Below are 21,160 nucleotides of genomic sequence, written 5' to 3' on the forward strand. Positions count from 1 at the left end.
ATTATGCCACCCCAGGCTTGGCCTAACAATCTGACACAACTGGCTGATCACTCAGCTGGGGTAAGTTGGTGTAATCACCTCTTACTTAGGTGTAGTATACCTATACCTAACCTTAAATGGGACACCTGGTAACCTATAAGTCACTCCTATGGCAGGCCTTAACAATCCTGAAGGCAGAGTGCTTGGTTCCATGTGAGATGGTGCTCTGGCATGAGCTGAGCCTGTCTGCAGTGGTCGGAACAACTTCCTTCTACTGTTTCCAGATATCGTCATACCATATACTCTTAAGTGCATTATGAACCTCGCGGTTAAATGCTATCTTTGGTTTGGCTTTATCAAAACATGTCGAGTAAGGTGTCATACGAATTGGAATACTAACCCCTCGCCAATTCTGGCGACGGGGTTAGCATTCCACCCTTCTAGAGGGACACGACATGTACAGTACCTGAAACCCGGGTAAAATCAGACATAGCCTCAGCTCCACAAAATGGATGCTGCCACCACAGACACAAGTCTGCCCTCCTGCTGCTGGGAGTCCTTCCAGCTTGGGAGGTGTGGACAAAGGGTTTCCTGCCAGGGGAGGTGCATGCACCACCCCAGACAGGATTTTGTGTATTGGTCAGGTAGGGCTTGAAAGAAACCAGACATGCCTGTGGCTCACAAGGAGCCTCGGTGCATATGCCAGTTCAAACCGGTCCTGGGGCACACCAGTCCCGGGCCTGGGGCGAGCTGGACAAAGGATTGGGGGTGTAACCACCCCCCTTCCTGGTCCCACCCATAGGGAGGGACCTAGCAGGTAGTCCGGCCCCTAGAATCCGCTTAAAGGTAGGAGCTGTGTCCTAAGACTTCAGACATCCTGGAATCAACTTGAAACTAAGAAGAAGACGGGAACTTCGACATTCTGCTGCACAGAAGACTGAAGAAAATCTCCCCTGTGGTCAGGGAGTGACCACCTTGCTAACGCAAGCACCATCCAGCGCATCAACGTCTGCTTTGCCGCCGCCTCCCGCCGGAGCCCGAGCCCAGAGACTGACAAGACCTGGACCTCCAGACCTCTCACCGCCCGATCCACAGTCCCTGAAAAGAGGAGACCCGTGGAGGCACCGAGACACGTGGAGCCAGCCACCTTGGAACGACTACGACAAGCTGACAAGTGCAACAACCGAGGCTCCCTCCAAGTTGTGCTTTGGGTCCTGAGAAGCCCAACCCTCGAGCAGCATCTGCACCAAAGGTGAGCCCTCCAGCATCTCCACGATCTGCGTGGGGCCCTTCTGCATTTTGCCACTCGACGCGCCTAACCGGTTGCTGGCCCGCTGGCTAGTGGCCATCTTGGCGACGAAATCTACAACAAACACCGCTGGTCTGGTTGCTCCAGACTGGCCCTTGCTCCCCTCCAGAGGAGCAGTTCCTCTGACCTTGCTGGTCAGAACCATCAGCTTAAACTCCTTGCCTACAACAATTGCTTTTGCCAAGGCTTGTTTGCTTCGATCAAGTCGCCAACACCGCCGACAGCGAGAGCCTGCCTGGGACAGCTCGTGACTCGACTCCTGGACGTCGTCGACCTTCAGGGATCACGTGGCTGCAGAGTCAAGCTACACCTTCCTTCCTGTTTGCACCCGACATCGCCTGGTACCCACCTGGTGCCACGCTGGTCACTGGCTAGTGACTGTGAACACTGTCCCCTCTGCTTACAGGTCTTCAACATCTCCGATCCACTCTTGGATCCACTGCATCTCTTCCCGACCGACCGCCTGCAGCACTTTTGTCTACAGGCCCCACGGAACCGATAGAAGAAACCCGACGCACTTCGAGGCCTATGCACCCGCTTCCTGTGGGTGAGGTAAAGCTGGTACTCCGGTGCCCATGTGTAGTAATACATCTCTAGTGCCTGTGTTCCAAATCTTAAGTTCCTAGTCAACCCGGAAGATCTCCTTTGCAGTAACTTTGTACTTTTTACGCACCCATTGAAACCTATGGGAGCACGCGTGTGACTATTTGCTCTGCACACGCCACCCGTGGACCTCCTGGTCACTAACTGACGTTAGCTCCTTGTAGGCCCAGCGATTCTAGAGGCCCTAGGCCTTTTCCCTTTTCTGTTCGTGGTACTTATACCACTATTTTAGTATATGGTTCGAGTGGCCACCAGGGCCTATCCATATAAAGTGCAACTTCTGTGTATTCTGTGATAATCTTGTTTGACGATTTGTGCTCCTGTGCTCATAAAGAGACTAGGGGTTACTTTGAGAAATAAATACATATATATTTTGAATATATATCTGTGTGGTGTCCTTTCATTGGTATAAAAGGGGGTTACTATTGGTAAAACAGCCTGCTTAACACGCTTCACGAGTTTAGCCTCAAAGACTGCTTAGCCTACGCTACCACTAGGGCAGCTAGTCCGAAAAGGTTGACTTACAACCACACCATAAGGGTTGCTTGGCATGGTACAAGGTGATCACTTTAATTAGTGAGCATCATATACCAGGCCAACTTCTCACATTGGTGAGCAGCGGTTGGATTTGAGCTTGCTGTGTTTTACCATTGTAATCTCTTGGTTACCAATTGAAAGATCACATAGGTACCTGTAGGTACATATAAAACAAGATTAGATATACATAAGTTCTACTGAACTTAGTTGTTGTAGAGCAAAGGGAGTAGCACACCCTGACTACAACTACTAGATAGGTTTAGTAGGTAAACACAAGTGTAGGTAGATTGCAACACATCCACCCACACTTAAGAGCAATGGCCGGGGCAGAGGGGTCCACTGTACCCATCTCTGTTGAGAGTGACCCCCAGAGGGCACCATCCAGCTTTGCTACCCTTAATCAGAATGAGCTCAGGCATTTGGCAACTCTTAGAGGCCTTAAACAGCCCAAGAACCCAAACTCTGCTGAGCTCAGAGAGCTCTTACAGAATGATGAGAATCAGAGAGCACTCAAGAAAGCTTCCCAGTTAGCCCCCTTAGGGTCAGGAACAGGAGGCCCCCCTTCTGAAGATGCCACAGAGGTACCCCCTTCCAATAGTCACCCCTTAGATGGGATGCCTACCACAGAGGAAGAAAGTGATGGGGATACAGATGTGAGTGGGGATGAAGGGAGAACTAGCCCAGTGCCAAGTGTTATACTTGGCCCAGCTAAACTAAGGCTGTTGGGGACTGACAGTGGGTTCACCCCATTGGATCTCCCCAGTGGACTTAACACAGGGCTTGGAAGGCAAAGGAATCGCTCAGGTGACTCCAATGCTTCCCATGGCTCTAGAGGCTCTCAAGGTCACTCCAGAAGGAGACTGACCACCCCTCAGAGGAGGGAACATGAGGCCAGAATGCAGGAAGCCCAGCTGAGGATCAGGAAGCAGGAGCTAGAAGTAGCCCTGATGGAAGAAAAACTGAACAAGGCTAGGCAGCCTAGAGAGAGTGGGTCTATACCCACTGGTGGCAGCAATGTCCCTAGGGACAAAGATAGGGTCTTTGACAATAGGAACCTGTCCAAGATTGTGCCCCCCTACAAAAGTGGGGATGACATCCACAAATGGATGACTGCTCTTGAGAGAGCCTGCAAAGTGCAGCAGGTTCCTGAAGACCAGTGGGCAGCAATCTTATGGCTCTCCTTTGAGGGGAGAGGCAGAGATAGACTCCTCACTGTTAGAGAAGAGGATGTCAGAAATTACAGAGTCCTGAAGAGTGTCCTAGTTGATGGGTTAGGCTTAACCACTGAACAGTACAGGTTAATGTTCAGAGACACCCAGAAGACACAGACTCAGGACTGGTCTGAATATGTGGAATGTGCCACTAAGGCTTTGGAGGGTTGGTTGCTGGGAAGTAAGGTGTCTGATTATACAGGATTGTACAATTTGATGATGAGAGAGCAGATTTTAAGTAATTGTCAAAACCAGCTTCTCCATCAACACCTGGTAGACTCAGATTTGACCTCTCCCCAAGAATTGGGAAAGAGGGCAGATAAATGGGTCAGGACCAGGATCAGGCCTAAAAACCAGGGTGGTGACCAAAAGAAAGATACCACCAAGCCTCAAGAGAAGGGTGGGGATAAAGAAAAAGAGAAACCTTCCTCAGGGCCCCAAAACTCCACACAGGGTGGTGGGTCCCAAGCTCCCTCCTCTACCACAGCTAAAAAGCCCTACTGCCATGAGTGTAAAACTCCTGGGCATTGGAAAACTGACAGCGGTTGCCCAAGGGCTAAAAACAAAACTGTTCCTCCAATTACTCCTGTCACACCACCTATTACTGTCAGCAGTAATCCCCCAGGTGGTGGGAGTGCCCCCAAAAATTTGGGTGGGTTTACTTGGGGAACACAGGGGGACCCTGGCTTAGCCAATTCCCCTACAGCAACCACTCTTGTCTGTGATGGTGGCATGGGGTTTGCCAACTTCACTGCCTGTCCCAACACCTTGGGTAGGTACAGACAGGAGCCCTACATCAATGGTACAAAAGCTGAGGCCTACAGAGACACTGGAGCTAGCATCACAATGGTGGCCCATTGGCTAGTTCCCTCTGAGCAGCTTTTGCCTGGTTTCTCCTACCAGGTGACTAACATTGATGGCAAACAAAACAGTCATCCCATGGCAGAGGTATGTCTCAGCTGGGGAGGGGTCACTGGCCCTAAAAGGGTAGCAGTGTCCCCAACCTTGCCTGTAGACTGCTTACTGGGGAATGACTTAGAACTCTCAGCCTGGGCTGGAGTTGAACAAGACACCCATTCTAAAATGGTAGGCCTGTCACAAAAGGGTAGGGGGGTTGTGCCATTCACAACCCCTGTCCAAATAGATTTCCTCCCTGAAAAGGTTGGAAGGGCAGTGGTAGCCACAGCCCAGGCACAGACAGACTTCCCTGTAGAGACTGGCAGAGCTGTGACAGTCACAGCTCAAACACAAACTGAGTGCCCCCCTGAAAAGGTTGGCAAGGCTGTAATGGTCTCAGCCTATACTCAGACTGACATAGGTGTAGTGAAGCCTGAAACAATGGATCACTCCACACAAACTGAGAGTAGTGGGGAGGAAGAAAAGTCTCCCTCTCCCCAGACATTAGGAAAAGGTCAGCCTCCTCAGGGATCTGACCTCACCCCTTGTGAAGGAACTGCCCCAGAGGTAGCCAGGCCTGGCCTGGCAGAGCCTCTGATGTCAGTGGCCCCTTCCAAGGTGGGACCCAGTCTGGTGCAGGTAACCTGCCTCTCTCTACCCTGCCCCAGTCAGCCCAGGACTGCAGAGGTCAGGGAGGCCAGTGGACCCCCAGAGGGCCCCTGTCCACAAGAACCCCCCCATCAAAAGAATGAGGATTGCCTGGCTAGTAGCCCTAGTCAGGTGATGGGTAAAAACATTCCTGAGGGATCTCCTTTACAGGTAGTTAGGGACCTCCCCCAGAGGGATTCTGTTGGGCACAGGCAAACCTGGGACCTTAGGGCCCCAAACCTGACCTGTCCCTCCAGTAAGCCCACAAAAGGGACCCAGCCTCCAGCTTTAGGTAGCCAGAGGCTGACCCTGAGAGCACAGTGCAACTCAGTTAAGGAAAGAAAGGCATCCATGGTGAAGGATGATTGGAGGAAGCTGAGGCCTCACTTTGAGGACACTCACTTCAGTACTCCATCTCAACACCAGCCTTTTACTTTGCCAAGACACGCCAAAGGTAGAGATTCCCTATGGTGGAGACCCTCTGATACCCTTAGGGTGAGGGATTGCTTAGTGGACCATGAGACAGGGGGTAACCATGCCAGTGCTGGTTCCTCCTTATATGGCCACTTGGGCAATATAGGCTTACCTGGTCAAGGTCAGCCTTATCTCCCTTCGTTTGGGGGGGGGTTGTGTAGGAAGGTGGATATCTGACTATGGTTACCCCCAAATTTTTGCCTAGTGTCTAGCTGGTTTTTCGACTTAGTTGGCCTGAGATCCTGCTATTCAGGATCTCAGCCTGGCTGTTCTCTCTTTAAAATGGACTCCATGTACCCTAGGTACATACCCAATTGGTTGGATCACCCTGTCAGCCCCTGTACCAGTGTACACTAGGTACCCAGGGCATTGGTGTACCCAAGGCCTGCCAAGGGCTGCAGCATGTATTATGCCACCCCAGGCTTGGCCTAACAATCTGACACAACTGGCTGATCACTCAGCTGGGGTAAGTTGGTGTAATCACCTCTTACTTAGGTGTAGTATACCTATACCTAACCTTAAATGGGACACCTGGTAACCTATAAGTCACTCCTATGGCAGGCCTTAACAATCCTGAAGGCAGAGTGCTTGGTTCCATGTGAGATGGTGCTCTGGCATGAGCTGAGCCTGTCTGCAGTGGTCGGAACAACTTCCTTCTACTGTTTCCAGATATCGTCATACCATATACTCTTAAGTGCATTATGAACCTCGCGGTTAAATGCTATCTTTGGTTTGGCTTTATCAAAACATGTCGAGTAAGGTGTCATACGAATTGGAATACTAACCCCTCGCCAATTCTGGCGACGGGGTTAGCATTCCACCCTTCTAGAGGGACACGACATGTACAGTACCTGAAACCCGGGTAAAATCAGACATAGCCTCAGCTCCACAAAATGGATGCTGCCACCACAGACACAAGTCTGCCCTCCTGCTGCTGGGAGTCCTTCCAGCTTGGGAGGTGTGGACAAAGGGTTTCCTGCCAGGGGAGGTGCATGCACCACCCCAGACAGGATTTTGTGTATTGGTCAGGTAGGGCTTGAAAGAAACCAGACATGCCTGTGGCTCACAAGGAGCCTCGGTGCATATGCCAGTTCAAACCGGTCCTGGGGCACACCAGTCCCGGGCCTGGGGCGAGCTGGACAAAGGATTGGGGGTGTAACCACCCCCCTTCCTGGTCCCACCCATAGGGAGGGACCTAGCAGGTAGTCCGGCCCCTAGAATCCGCTTAAAGGTAGGAGCTGTGTCCTAAGACTTCAGACATCCTGGAATCAACTTGAAACTAAGAAGAAGACGGGAACTTCGACATTCTGCTGCACAGAAGACTGAAGAAAATCTCCCCTGTGGTCAGGGAGTGACCACCTTGCTAACGCAAGCACCATCCAGCGCATCAACGTCTGCTTTGCCGCCGCCTCCCGCCGGAGCCCGAGCCCAGAGACTGACAAGACCTGGACCTCCAGACCTCTCACCGCCCGATCCACAGTCCCTGAAAAGAGGAGACCCGTGGAGGCACCGAGACACGTGGAGCCAGCCACCTTGGAACGACTACGACAAGCTGACAAGTGCAACAACCGAGGCTCCCTCCAAGTTGTGCTTTGGGTCCTGAGAAGCCCAACCCTCGAGCAGCATCTGCACCAAAGGTGAGCCCTCCAGCATCTCCACGATCTGCGTGGGGCCCTTCTGCATTTTGCCACTCGACGCGCCTAACCGGTTGCTGGCCCGCTGGCTAGTGGCCATCTTGGCGACGAAATCTACAACAAACACCACTGGTCTGGTTGCTCCAGACTGGCCCTTGCTCCCCTCCAGAGGAGCAGTTCCTCTGACCTTGCTGGTCAGAACCATCAGCTTAAACTCCTTGCCTACAACAATTGCTTTTGCCAAGGCTTGTTTGCTTCGATCAAGTCGCCAACACCGCCGACAGCGAGAGCCTGCGTGGGACAGCTCGTGACTCGACTCCTGGACGTCGTCGACCTTCAGGGACCACGTGGCTGCAGAGTCAAGCTACACCTTCCTTCCTGTTTGCACCCGACATCGCCTGGTACCCACCTGGTGCCACGCTGGTCACTGGCTAGTGACTGTGAACACTGTCCCCTCTGCTTACAGGTCTTCAACATCTCCGATCCACTCTTGGATCCACTGCATCTCTTCCCGACCGACCGCCTGCAGCACTTTTGTCTACAGGCCCCACGGAACCGATAGAAGAAACCCGACGCACTTCGAGGCCTATGCACCCGCTTCCTGTGGGTGAGGTAAAGCTGGTACTCCGGTGCCCATGTGTAGTAATACATCTCTAGTGCCTGTGTTCCAAATCTTAAGTTCCTAGTCAACCCGGAAGATCTCCTTTGCAGTAACTTTGTACTTTTTACGCACCCATTGAAACCTATGGGAGCACGCGTGTGACTATTTGCTCTGCACACGCCACCCGTGGACCTCCTGGTCACTAACTGACGTTAGCTCCTTGTAGGCCCAGCGATTCTAGAGGCCCTAGGCCTTTTCCCTTTTCTGTTCGTGGTACTTATACCACTATTTTAGTATATGGTTCGAGTGGCCACCAGGGCCTATCCATATAAAGTGCAACTTCTGTGTATTCTGTGATAATCTTGTTTGACGATTTGTGCTCCTGTGCTCATAAAGAGACTAGGGGTTACTTTGAGAAATAAATACATATATATTTTGAATATATATCTGTGTGGTGTCCTTTCATTGGTATAAAAGGGGGTTACTATTGGTAAAACAGCCTGCTTAACACGCTTCACGAGTTTAGCCTCAAAGACTGCTTAGCCTACGCTACCACTAGGGCAGCTAGTCCGAAAAGGTTGACTTACAACCACACCATAAGGGTTGCTTGGCATGGTACAAGGTGATCACTTTAATTAGTGAGCATCATATACCAGGCCAACTTCTCACACCCTCCCTCTACCAAACCGAGTTTCTAGAGGGCGAGGACTGCCGATGATGAAGCATGACACCTGGTGGTGTGTGTGGCCAGTCCTTCACTTTTTGTGAGGTGTCCACACTCACAATTTAGTTTTAGAGTGCCTCAGTCACTAGACTGGGAGCGGCCACATTTGTGTTGAACATTTCATGGTGGAGGATGGCCTGCTCCTAGCGCCCGAGCCTCTAGTTCCCTCCCCCGGGACCTCCCCAGGGTTAGTGTGGTTACATAGGTTACAAAAAGAGACAGGGAGTTACTAAGGAGGGACTACAAAGCCTAAAAAACAATGAAAAGCAAGCATTCACAAAGGAGAGGGACAGGAGCCAATTAAAAAGATGGGCGGGAAGTAGGCTGAACACAGCATGTCTCGAAGACACAGAGCAAGTGCTGCCTAGTCGAGACCTAACTTTACAACTCCTAAACTGAGAAAAATCCTAACTTTAAGACTTTCGGTATTCACAGAAGGCATTTAGGAGCCCTAACGTTAGGAGTCCTAACTTTATTGCTCCTAAACTGAGAAAAATCCTAAATTTAAGACTTTCGGTATTCACAGAAGGCATTTAGGAGCCCTAAATTTAGGAATCCTAACTTCTGTGAATACCGAAATGAGTAAGTGCCTTCTGTGAATACCAAAATGAGTAAGTGTCTTCTGTGAATACCAAAATGGTGTGAGCTTAGGATTTTGTCTTAAGTTAGTTCTGTGAATCAGGCCCACAGAGTGGGACTCAATCACCTCACAGGATTTTGTGTTGCATCTGGCACACTTACCCGAAATTATTTTGAATTCGAGGGATAACACTACCTACAGGTCCATGGTACTTCTATGGGGAGTACCTTCGCTCCCAGCCTGGCATGCTTGGATGTCCATGCTTTTAGAGCAGAATTCGTTACAAATTAACTTAATCAATTTAACAACAAAGGGGCAGATTTACAAACCCCTTGCGACACTTTTACAACGCCGTAATGTCACTTTTGTGACAAAGCGGCATCGTAAACAATGTGCCACGTTGCAACACATTTACCACGTGACGCATTTAGGGAGATGCATCACGTTGTAAAGCCCTGCACTACATTATACCTGCATCAAGTATAATGTATTCAGGGTGGGCGTTCCAATGCAAGAAAGCCTCGTAAAAGTGATGTAGTGAAATCTGCAAGATTTCACTGAGTCACTTTTACGATGCCACTGCATCAAAACCTTATGCCTGCTTGAAGCAGGCATAAGGAGTGACTCAGCACAATAGAAATAGGGATTCTGAAACATTGCTGGAGTTGAGTCGTGCTGGCGACACGACTCCAGCAATGCGTTTCCTTTACACCAATAGATGCGTCACGCATCTATCAATCCTTGCGCCACCGTGCGCCACATTGTAAATGCGACGCATCCATGGTGGCTCAAGGTTTTTTTTGCGTGACGTAAATTAACTGGTGCATCTCTGCTGATATACAGAGATGCATCAGTTCTTGTAAATCAGCCCCAATATATGCCTCTGGAGAGGTTATATTGATGATGTGCTGGTAATATGGAGGGGAACACCAGAAGAAGCCAAAACCTTTGTAACCTGGCTAAATGCGCAGACCCCCATCTACGATTCACAATGTCAGTAGGGATCGAGTTACCATTTCTAGACCTTTTGATACATGCAAATAATGGAGAACTGACGAATGAGGTATATTACAAACCCAATGACTGTAACAATCTGTTACGTTTTGGCAGTTTGCATTCTCGTAGTCTGCGAGAGAACCTTCCAGTAGGTCAGTTCCTTTGATTACAACAAAACTGTACGAAAAAGAACAATATCAAATATGGCGGATACATTACGCCTTAAACTCCTTGAGAAAAATTATCCAAAAAAAATAATAAAAGCAGCTGACAAAAGAGACCAGAATAACAACAGAGATAAGCTCCTGGAAACCTGGAAGAGACATGAAAAAGACCGTCTCATCTGTGTCTCGATTTACAACACACTATCCAACCCTTGCCAAAAAATAATAAAGAGGAATTGGAGTATCTGCAAACGGGTGGTCTCAAAATTGAAAAACCAATGTTCTCATTTAGAAAAGGGACAAGAATAAAAGATCTGTACACACACGTCCTAAGAGAATCCAAGAGAAAAGCATTCAATCTACACTATGGAACCTCCCTCTCTCAGTTGGGTATTCATCGTGTGGTAAGTTTAGTGCATGCCCCTTGACAAAAAAAGTAAAGGAGTTAAGCATTGGCCTTAGAACACCATGGAAGTTAAAAAGCCTTACGAACTGCAATTCAAAAAATGTGGTGTATGTGATCAAATGTCCATGCAATCTTTTAAATGGGGGCATGACAACAAGACAAATTCATACCAGAATAACAGAACACCGCAGCACCATTCGGTGCAAAAGAGAAGCCTCTAGACTAACACAACATTACATGGGAAATGGCCATGGTGATGAAGATATGGAATGGTATGTATTAGAAAAACTCACACAGACATGCCCTGACTTGAGTGGACCCCTATTTCTATTTGAACAAATATGGGTCTATTGAGTACACAGGCAAAACGACAAAATCTCTGGGGCATTCTAAGATGATGTAACCAATGTATATACCACACATAAGTCAGTACCCTCAGGAATCACCAGAAAAATGACTAGCTACCCATATTTAAGTCTCAATTAATCGTTAGGGTAACTACAAAAAACCAGAGGAGTAACGAAGGTTGAAGAAATACCCCGCATTTGCTTGGAACAAAGTAACACTGACTAGATATGAATAAATTACATATTGAAGGGACAACACATTTCTTTTTTTTTATATTTCTGAATATGTAATAAACGTTTTAGATTTTGAATAATCTCACTCCCTCCCATTGAGAGCTGCTGAATAGATAGAATCCCATTGGCGAGACTACTATTCCCATGAGCATACGGGACCCAGGAGTGTGTCCAGGTCGAACAAACGTTGCACTTCCAGCTACGTGCCGATGGAACAAAGCATGTATACAACAGCGCCTATAAAACACAATATTCTGCCTGCAGCCAGTTGTACCATGACACAGAGAGGGACATGGAGTAGGACAAGGACGGGCGCTCCTTTTGATGAAGTAAGTGGGTCAAAAACATCATGTGGGTGGCTTTCTCTAAGCGAATTGCCTGACCTATAAATAACATGGTTGGAAACAGTTTGGCAATCATTTCAAATATCTGAGAACAATAGCATGTGGTTTCAGCGTGTGTGTATATGTTTGTCTCTAGTTCAGATAAGATAATACTATAACGGTACACTAATATTTAAACCGGAACTGTCACTGCTTTTACCAGTGAGCTGATAATCAGCTTCACGTTTAGTGTTTGACACAAGTTTTTTTGCAATCACTTGATGTACTGTTGGTTTCCCATATCTGAGATCTTTGATAAGGTTTTGTTACCTTCACAAGCGAGTAGAGTCCCAAGTGATTTAAGAACTGGCATAGAGGGAACATAAAAACTGATAAACTACTAGTCTGTTTTGAATCATCCTGGCATTATGCCCGCTAGAACGAATCACTAATCCAGTGCGAACGAAAGGGATCATATAAAGAACTTGTGAAAACTGATGGCAATTCAAAGCATGTCTTTTTAACAATAACAAATTTATTTTTCGGAATCATGACATAAGTCACTTACATATGAGAGAGATGGATGATTACCCTCCTCACCGCCTAATTGACTTACATTTGGTTTTTGTTGTCGTTTTCCTTCAGTCAGTGTGTGACTATAAAGGACCCCACCTTCTCTGTGACCATGATGCTGGTATCCCCTACAATCTATTGTAAGGGATCTATACACTAATAATCTTGGGCCCGATTCACAGAACTAACTTAAGACAAAATCCTAAACGTACTACTTTTGCTATTCACAGAAGGCATTTGGTAGTTGTAAAGTTAGGATTTTGTCTTACGTCTGTCTTAATTCTGTCTTAAGTCTGTCTTAAGTCTGTCTTAAGTCTGTCCTAAGTCTGTCTTAAGTCTGTCCTAAGTTTGTCTTAAGTTTGTCTTAAGACTGTCTTAAGTCAAACTTAAGACAAAATCCTAACTTTACTACTACTAACTGCCTTCTGTGAATACCAAAAGTAGTAGGACAGACTTAAGACAGACTTAGGACAGACTTAAGCCAGATTTAAGACAGACTTAAGACAAACTTAAGACAAACTTAAGACAAACTTAGGACAGACTTAAGACAGACTTAAGACAGACTTAAGACAAAATACTAAGTTTACTAATACCAAAAGTAGTAAGTTTAGGATTTTGTCTTAAGTTAGTTCTGTGAATCGGGCCCCTTATGTATAGTCCACAATGCTAACATCCAATGTTGTAAATCAACATAGGCTATGTGCCATAGCACCATAGACCACATAGGATTTTCCTTTGATTTTTCAAACCAATAGTTTTTTGTTTTTTAAAGAGCACTTGCACTACCACAACCTTAGATGTCCCTAGTCATTTAATGACCATATTATTGTCTATATGTATGATCAGATAATCTTGGTAATCCTTGTACCCTGTTCTGTTCTATCTCCACTTTTTGTATTTTTCTAATATAGGTTGCAAATTCAACTTACTTACTAACAGGTAGGGAAATGTGGTAAGACGTAAGTCAGGAATCCTCAGTGACCAACCTAATCCATTCAAATAGGAGAGTGTTTAGGAACTATTCACCCTTAGGAATCCACATGCGTGGATAAATGCTCCAGAGCTTAAAGGCTCTCAATAGTGGGCAGAAACATATTGGCAAGTTTTTTGGTGTGAGTGATTATACTCTACAACCCAACCCATTTCCATTTTTAATCAAACCTAGTGTTCCACTAATAAAGGTATAATTTCAGTAGGCACACTTAGGCATTTTTAAATATTCATCTGGATCACCTGTATTATGGTGTTGTCAAGTAAGATTTATGCAAGAATTCCCTCCTATCTAGTCAGTCTTTAAGGAGGTTGAGTCCGCCCTGGTGGCATTGTCCTAACGGGGTGGGGAGAGGACTCATATGATGAAGCATGATACTAAAAAGTGTATGAGGTTTCCTCTTCCATTAAGGATGACTTCTTTTAAGACAGAAATCTAAGGTTTTAGTCCTGCACAGTCTGCATACGTGCCAGAACCAATAATTTTGGGATGAGGAGTACACGGTTCTGTATATCACTGTCACCGTACATTACATTGTGTTAGACAGTCAAAAAACCAACCGTCACCAAATGAACAGGCATGGAAGAGATCTGTCACATATTGCTAGAAAATTAGGACTTCAATATAGTCCAACACTGTAGCTCCCAAACATGTATACAATCTGACTGCTTCTTTATATCTCAAAAGACCCTCAGATATGAGATCATAATAAGAAATGTCATCTCAACAGATCTCTCCACTGCTGTCTCCCTCCAACCATTCCAGTGAAGTACCACAACTACATAGAAAATTTCATATTGGGCAGCCCGGTGCAATAACCAGCAAAGCATACTATATCCTAAGAAATACCATAAAGGGACCTATGTAGCCATTTTAATCTACCAGGTTACTGTGAACCATAAAACTGCATGTCTTTCTCTCACACTTCGTCATCCACCACACTGCTATGTGCTGCATCCTGGAAAATGATAACCGCACCTTGGTGATCATCTTGCACAGTATGGAAATACTTCCCACATAGCATCAAAACAAAGACAACATCCTTCCAACCACACACCCTACACCGTGTAGCATGCAAACTATTTAAACAAGCTCTTAAGTGCCCCATAGAGGGATACTAAGCACAATATAAATGCTGCAATGCAATAAAATACATAAACAAAGCAAAAACAAGCATTTGCAATGCAATCAGTCTGGCTTTTGGGACCTTATATTTATTTAGCTATGCAGCACATTAGCCTGGGGCTGAAACATCTACTGTTCTTTAACATGGAGGAAAAGTAAGCACTAAACTGCGGAACAAGCCAGATATGGGAACCCATGAAAAGAAATTCTGCCTATCAACGGGAAATTGTATTGTCCAAGCTCTGTTTTTAATATAAAATCAGCCCCTTTGGTGGTCATATCACTGAAAATACAAGATTTGAAAAAAATATTATTGTCTACGAGTGCTCGTTGAATACAAGTTTCTATGGCCTGGAATCTAGGGAATGCTAAAGTGATTCTGGTACTTTACTGACCTCTGCTGGACGTTTTATATCAAGAAAGTTAAATCGAGGTAGTTGCCAGAAAATAAAAAAGAAAGTCCTTAAGCAGACAGCAATTCTGGTACTTTACTAACCTTTACTGGGCGTTTTCTATCAAGACACTTAAATAGAGACAGTTGAACAGAAAGAAAAGTCCCTAATCAAAAGCAGAAGCAGACAAGTACTAAGGCTGATCTCCAGATCCCACAAAGTACATACAGCAGATCTTCCAAGAGCTGTCTAGACTCGACCTAGAAATGAAACAGAATCACCTTGTTAGGGGGACATGCAGGCTAAGGCATGGGGCTCAAAAAATGTATGCCGAGGAGTCAAACAGATTGATGTCCAAGATTTCCAAGTTGTTAAAGACCCACCAAAAACTGATAAAAATATGAAGATGGCTGGAAAAGAGATGGTTGCAAAAGGGCCATATATGGGGACATTAACATGGATGAGGAAGGAATACAAAAGTATATTCCACCTGAATACTGATTTGAAAATATTGCGGTGCCAAAATATTGTTGCGTAAATATTGGCAAGCAAAATGTTTTGAAGGTAACTAAACCTAGGTAGTATAGATTTACTATTAATAACTCCACATGTGCGTGTCTTGAAGAAATATAGAACTTAAAGATAAATGTATGGGAAGTTAAGAATAGTAAATCTATACTTATTTACATCAACTTATTTTCACCACATTTTAGTATTCAATATTTATTTTATTTTTATTTTTATTTAGGCAATGATTTTTTGGCACCACAACACTTTGAAGCTGATGTTCTGGCATAAAACCAAACAAAAGAGAGGGGGTAGAGGAACCATGCAAGTGTCTCACACATCCGCAAGATGTGAGCTTGCTGTCATTCACAAAGGATGTAATAAAAATGTGCAGGGGTCTTTCTGGGCATGTTCAGGCATCAAAAGGGGAGATATGCTTCAAAGTGGAAGTGAATGAAGAGAACAAGAGCTGGCTTGTAGAATTTGAGACTATCTGGGACTACTGAAAATTGGGTGTTGGCTGCTGTCATGAAAGGGCTGCATTACATTTAATGGAATAGTGTGTTTAGGGTATGCTATAAAGAGCTTATGTCCCACAAGTGGGTAGATTAGTGGATTTTGTTTAGAGATCTAAATTTACACATGTATCTTCAATTGATGGGCTCAATGAAATACTGGTCAATCTCTTGTGGTGCTTGTGGAATGGCTGGTTCGGACATACTATTGAGGGGTGCCGCACCCAATGTTGGAGCATTTCAAACACAAGTCCCATGGGTGGAGAGTTTTGAGAGCATAACAAAGGAATGTGTGAACCCAGAAGACGTTTATCTTTAGACACTACTGCTCTGAGTATGGCGGCCGACATCCACTTTTTAGAACACTATCAAGAAAGTGAAAGCGGATTGCAGCTGGATACCGCTAAGGAATGACTAGACCACTTCCCAGACCAGAGGAGATGGAACACTGAAGTAGAGTTCAGGTTTGGGTTTAGGACTCTGTAACCAGATGTGTTGATGGAAGGTGTGCCGTGAAATAGCCACTCCGGATTAGGACAAAGAAAGTGAGTAGGAAATATGAGAATGCATAATGGTTGGGCCTACTGCCATCGTACCAATGAAACATGCTTTTGATTTTACATTTAAAGATGAGCGGAAGACGGTAATTGGTGACTTTTGATTGACGCTGCACCTATTGGAATACAACACTGACCATAACTATAATTGTAGGCCAAGTCTGAGCAAGTGTTTCAACCTGGGAAGGTACAAAAAGGCGAATTAAGGGGCATATTATCAAGACAGGCGATAAAATTATAGCCGCTTTAGCGGAAGAAAACTGCCGCTAAAACGGCCATAATGGGCTTGATAATATGCTCTATGGAATTCCAATTGAAGCTCAGGTTAGATGTCCTTCACATCTAACATGGGCTTCAATTGGAATTCCATAGAGCATATTATCAAGCCCATTATCGCCGTTCTAGCGGCAGTTTTCTGCAGCTAAAGCGGTGATAATTTTATCGCCTGTCTTGATAATATGCCCCTAAGGGAGTTATTGCCAGACTTTGAGAACATGACAAAGTAATCAGCGTTCTCTCTCCTTTTTTTATCAATTTCTTTCTTCTTCTTCTTCTTCTTCTTCTTCTTATTCTTATTATTATTATTATTATTATTATTATTATTATTATCATCATTATTATTATTATTATTATTATTATTATTATTGTTATTATTATTATTATTATTATTATTATTATTATTATTATTATTATTATAATTATTATCAGGCATTATATTGGTGCAGGGAGGAAAAAACGTTATTCAAAGAATGAATCAATACCACATGAAGAAACATATATTCATTCATTGGTCCATTGGCAACGATGAGAAATTTGGGGATTAAGTTAGACCTCTGTACCACAAGCACTGCTCAAAGCTAGGAGAGTGAGATTGTTACATCTTGTTAAGGACAGCACAGCATTATGCACCTCCCCAGCTAGAATTTCAGGTGGAAAACATTGCAAGAATATACAAAAGCAATCACCCTTGACTCGTTTTTTAAACTACACATATTTTATCAATTTGCAAAAGTAATGACGTGTACAAATTGGTGAAAAAACACCAAAAAGTATGTTTTTGCTATAGAAAAAATCAGCAAATGCTAATTTGTGTGGGTAGATTTTCACACAGAAATAGTTAAGTCAATCTTCTGCAAGGGTGGAAGCGAGGAAAGGTGATGCGGTGACATTCTTTTTTCTTGTGTCTTTTTATTGATTTTTGCAATCAAATATCAACACAAAAATAGTAACATCCCTCCCTCTGGCCCCCACAGATCCAGAAAGAGAGGCATTGCTTCGCAAACGTATTTTGCTGAGAGCCAGGACATGATAATCAAGCAGCACAATAAAAAATGTATGAAGTGCACATGGTGGTGCTGACGACCCGAAAACACACTTGCCCTGAGCTTTCCATCATGATCACTTGTCACTCATCTCCAGAGTCTATTCCATTCTCCACAACAGGCTCCTCTATTTCTTGCAGTGAGCGGATCTCCACTATATGCCACCCAATTCTGACCCCCTTGTCAGTCCCGTTGTATACCAATCTGTGCCTTCCTCTACACTCCACACGTACCCATTGCGCTAGTTCCCAAAGCCACTGTTTCTGAGTAGGTGATCTGTCAGTCATTCATCTTAGTGCTATACATTTCTTTGCTATGGCTAACTCCAGTTCTACCACCTTCTCTGCATGTTAATGTGTTTAGACCAGGTCATCAGTCCCAAAAGGCACAGCTGCATCGTGGGCGATAGTGGTAGTTCAGTAATGACCCCACCCCCAAAACCTGGATCACTTTGCTCCAGGAAACCCCCACATTTGGGCATGTCCATTTCATGTGAATATAAGTCATAGAAGTTTGACCGGCATCTGAGGCAGTGTTCCTGCTTGGTTGGATCTAATCTGTGTAGCCATTGTGGTGTGATGTAATTCTTGTGGGCACATTTATAGTGCATCAATTTTAGCATGCGTTACACGTCACTCTTCTGCAATTGCCCAACACAGAAGCCCAATCACGCCCACTCAGTTCCTACCCATATCTCCCTCCTATTATGTTTTCAGTGTTGTAATGTGGGAGGATGCGTGTAGCATGAGGAGGGCATACAGGTATGGGATAAGCCTACGTTCTCTCCCCATGTCTGGCAGTATCTAGCTTAGGAAATGTGTGTCTGGTTCTTGCGGGAGCCCAAGCTGGATCTTCCTTATAGCCACCGCCATGAAAGTTTATGTGACAAAGTAGCTGCCCATAGCATCCTATTGAGGGCAGAAGTCCACATGCCCCAGCATCCTGCCACCTACATATAGGTCCCCAACACATTGTGGGCCGCCACCTTACCCCTTTGTCCTTAGGAACATTGGTATCGTGGGACTTATGACTGTACACCAAGGGACCAACTGTTGCATGTAGATGAGTTCCTTATTTTCTCTACTTGTGATTCACAAATGTTTAACAGTGTATGGATCTGTTCTGGTCGGGACAATCTGTACTTGCATGTTGCCAGTTGTAGCCCTGGAACTTCCAACACCGGGTTATGCAGAGCCAGCATCCCTGCGACAGATTCAACATCCCCTTCTTTAAACCATGGCATTGTGGGACAGATTTACAATAAAGTAACGCAGCACGGTGCAATAAGTCATTTTGCTGTGCCGTGCTGCGTTAGTTTGGAAAGCACAGTGATGCAACATATTTGCTACAATATGTCGCATCTCTGTGCTTCCCCCTGCGCTGGTGCACAAACTGCTGCCATGCGCCGACACAGCCACCCTTGCACCATGGTGCAAGGATGCCTGCATCGTGGGGACATTGTTTTTGTTCATGAAGGGTTCCCTTCCTGCACAAAAACAATCTGATATGCTGTTTTTCAACTTATATGTGTGCTGCATTCGCACACATAGAAGTTGAAAAACTGCATTGTTTCAATGATTGTTTATGTGCAGGAAGGGAACCCTTCCTGAACAAAAACAATCATTAGAGGTGATTTCCTCTTTCTATGTGTGCTGCAGAATGCAGCACGCATAGAAACAGGAAACATAAACGAGTAGAAATATATACCTTTCTCCTCGTTGCGCCTCCCTACGCCTCCCCTGGGGAGGCGTAGCTTTCACACCTATTTCCAGATTTACGATTCCTCGTAAATCTGGAACTGTGTATGGTTCCATTGGTGTTGCGTGGGAACACCCACAGCAACACCCATGGAATGACCCTTTCAGCCTTGGTGTCTGGCTGGACCACAATCTAAACTTTAAGGAGCAAGCACGTGAGGTGGCAGGTAGTTGTTATGGGATTTTGAAGATGATAAGGAAAATCCTCCCCCTGCTGCCTTTCAATGCAGGAGACTGTTGGTTCAAGCGTTGATCCTCTCTCGACTTGATTACGCCAATGCCATTTATCTAGGATCTCCGGGTTCAACTATCAAAAAACTTTAGACTGTACAAAATTGTGCTGCAGGCCTCCTTATGCAGGCCCCCAATCGGGAATCTGCAAGGCCTTCTATTGCCACCCTCCATTGGCTCCCTGTCGCGGAAAGAGTTTAGTTCAAAGCATTGTTCATCGCCCATAAGACTATATCATCTAAGGGTCCACCTATTCTCCGGTCTATCATCCCTCCCTCCTGTCCCAATAGGTTATTGCACTCCGAGATAAGCATCTTGCAGTAGTTTCCAGGATAAAAAGGCACCGGAGTGGTGGACGTCTGTTCTCTTACAATGCTGCAAAATTGTGGAACCAGCTACCTAATCACAATCGTCTTGAGGATAACTATTTGACTTTTCGAAAACTTCTGAAAACCTTTCTGTTTTCTTGAAGACCGTCTGTAGTTCTACAATGGCTCCGCTCCTAGCGCTGAGAGGCCTTCTGGTAGCCATGCGTTTTAGAAATGCAGATTCATTCATTTCACTCAAAGTGCTGCGTGTAAAGGGGCAATATTTACAGGGAAAAGCCACGCAGGGTGGTAAATATGGGGTAGGGAAATGCGCTAACAGTGCGTCACCAAAAGTAACGTACTGGCAGCGCAAGGGGCTTTTAAATCTGCCCCTTTGTGTCTGAGGCATATTGGTTGGGCCAGTGGTTCAATATATAAAAAACAACAGGAGAGAGAGGGAAAGTCACCCTTGTTACCCCTAGGGTATATACTCAAAAACAACAAAAGAGTAACTGTTATATCTAAAAAATAGGACAGCACATTGAAAGACTTATGTCTTTAAAAGAACCCTCACTCACCAACCTAGTTGGTGCATTCTTCATCATTGGGTTCCCACCAGAGAGGCCGACTGCCTCCCTGGTGTGCTTCAACGCCTGAGTTACAGCGGAGCAGGTTTTTTTGTGCAAGGATGTGAGTGTGGTGAATAGTGTGAATTTTAAAAGGTGGTAGGTTTTGGCCAAAACTAATTTTAATGGTGGAAAACCGACGACTGTTAAAAGGGTGTGACGGACGTTAACTGGCTGGTTAGGTTGACCAGGACCGTCCGATTTTGTAAAATGAGTGATAGCAAATGGTCAACATGTTTCAGCTTATCTATGCATTTTCGCTAAGCATTCATCAGGACCAAGAAAGTTCCATGGCGGTATGCGCTCGCTAAGGCGTACCCTAACCTATGGAACTGTGTGAACAGTAAAACTCACGGTTCTACCTGTTTGGGCTTCCTGGGATTTCCTAGGCCACTAGACTCTGTAAGATAAATAAACATGACACACATAAAATATGCACAATACATTCAGTGGGCAATTCTTACAGTGCTATCCAAAAGGTATTGGTACGTAATAGCAAACCCGTGCTGAGTAAGGAAAGCGGTTACAAATTGTGACAACATTATTATCCTTATCTCTAGCATCCGTGTCCAATCAATACAGCCACTCT

This window comes from Triturus cristatus, chromosome 2_1, assembly GCF_964204655.1.
Source record: "Triturus cristatus chromosome 2_1, aTriCri1.1, whole genome shotgun sequence".
Taxonomy (NCBI): domain Eukaryota; kingdom Metazoa; phylum Chordata; class Amphibia; order Caudata; family Salamandridae; genus Triturus; species Triturus cristatus.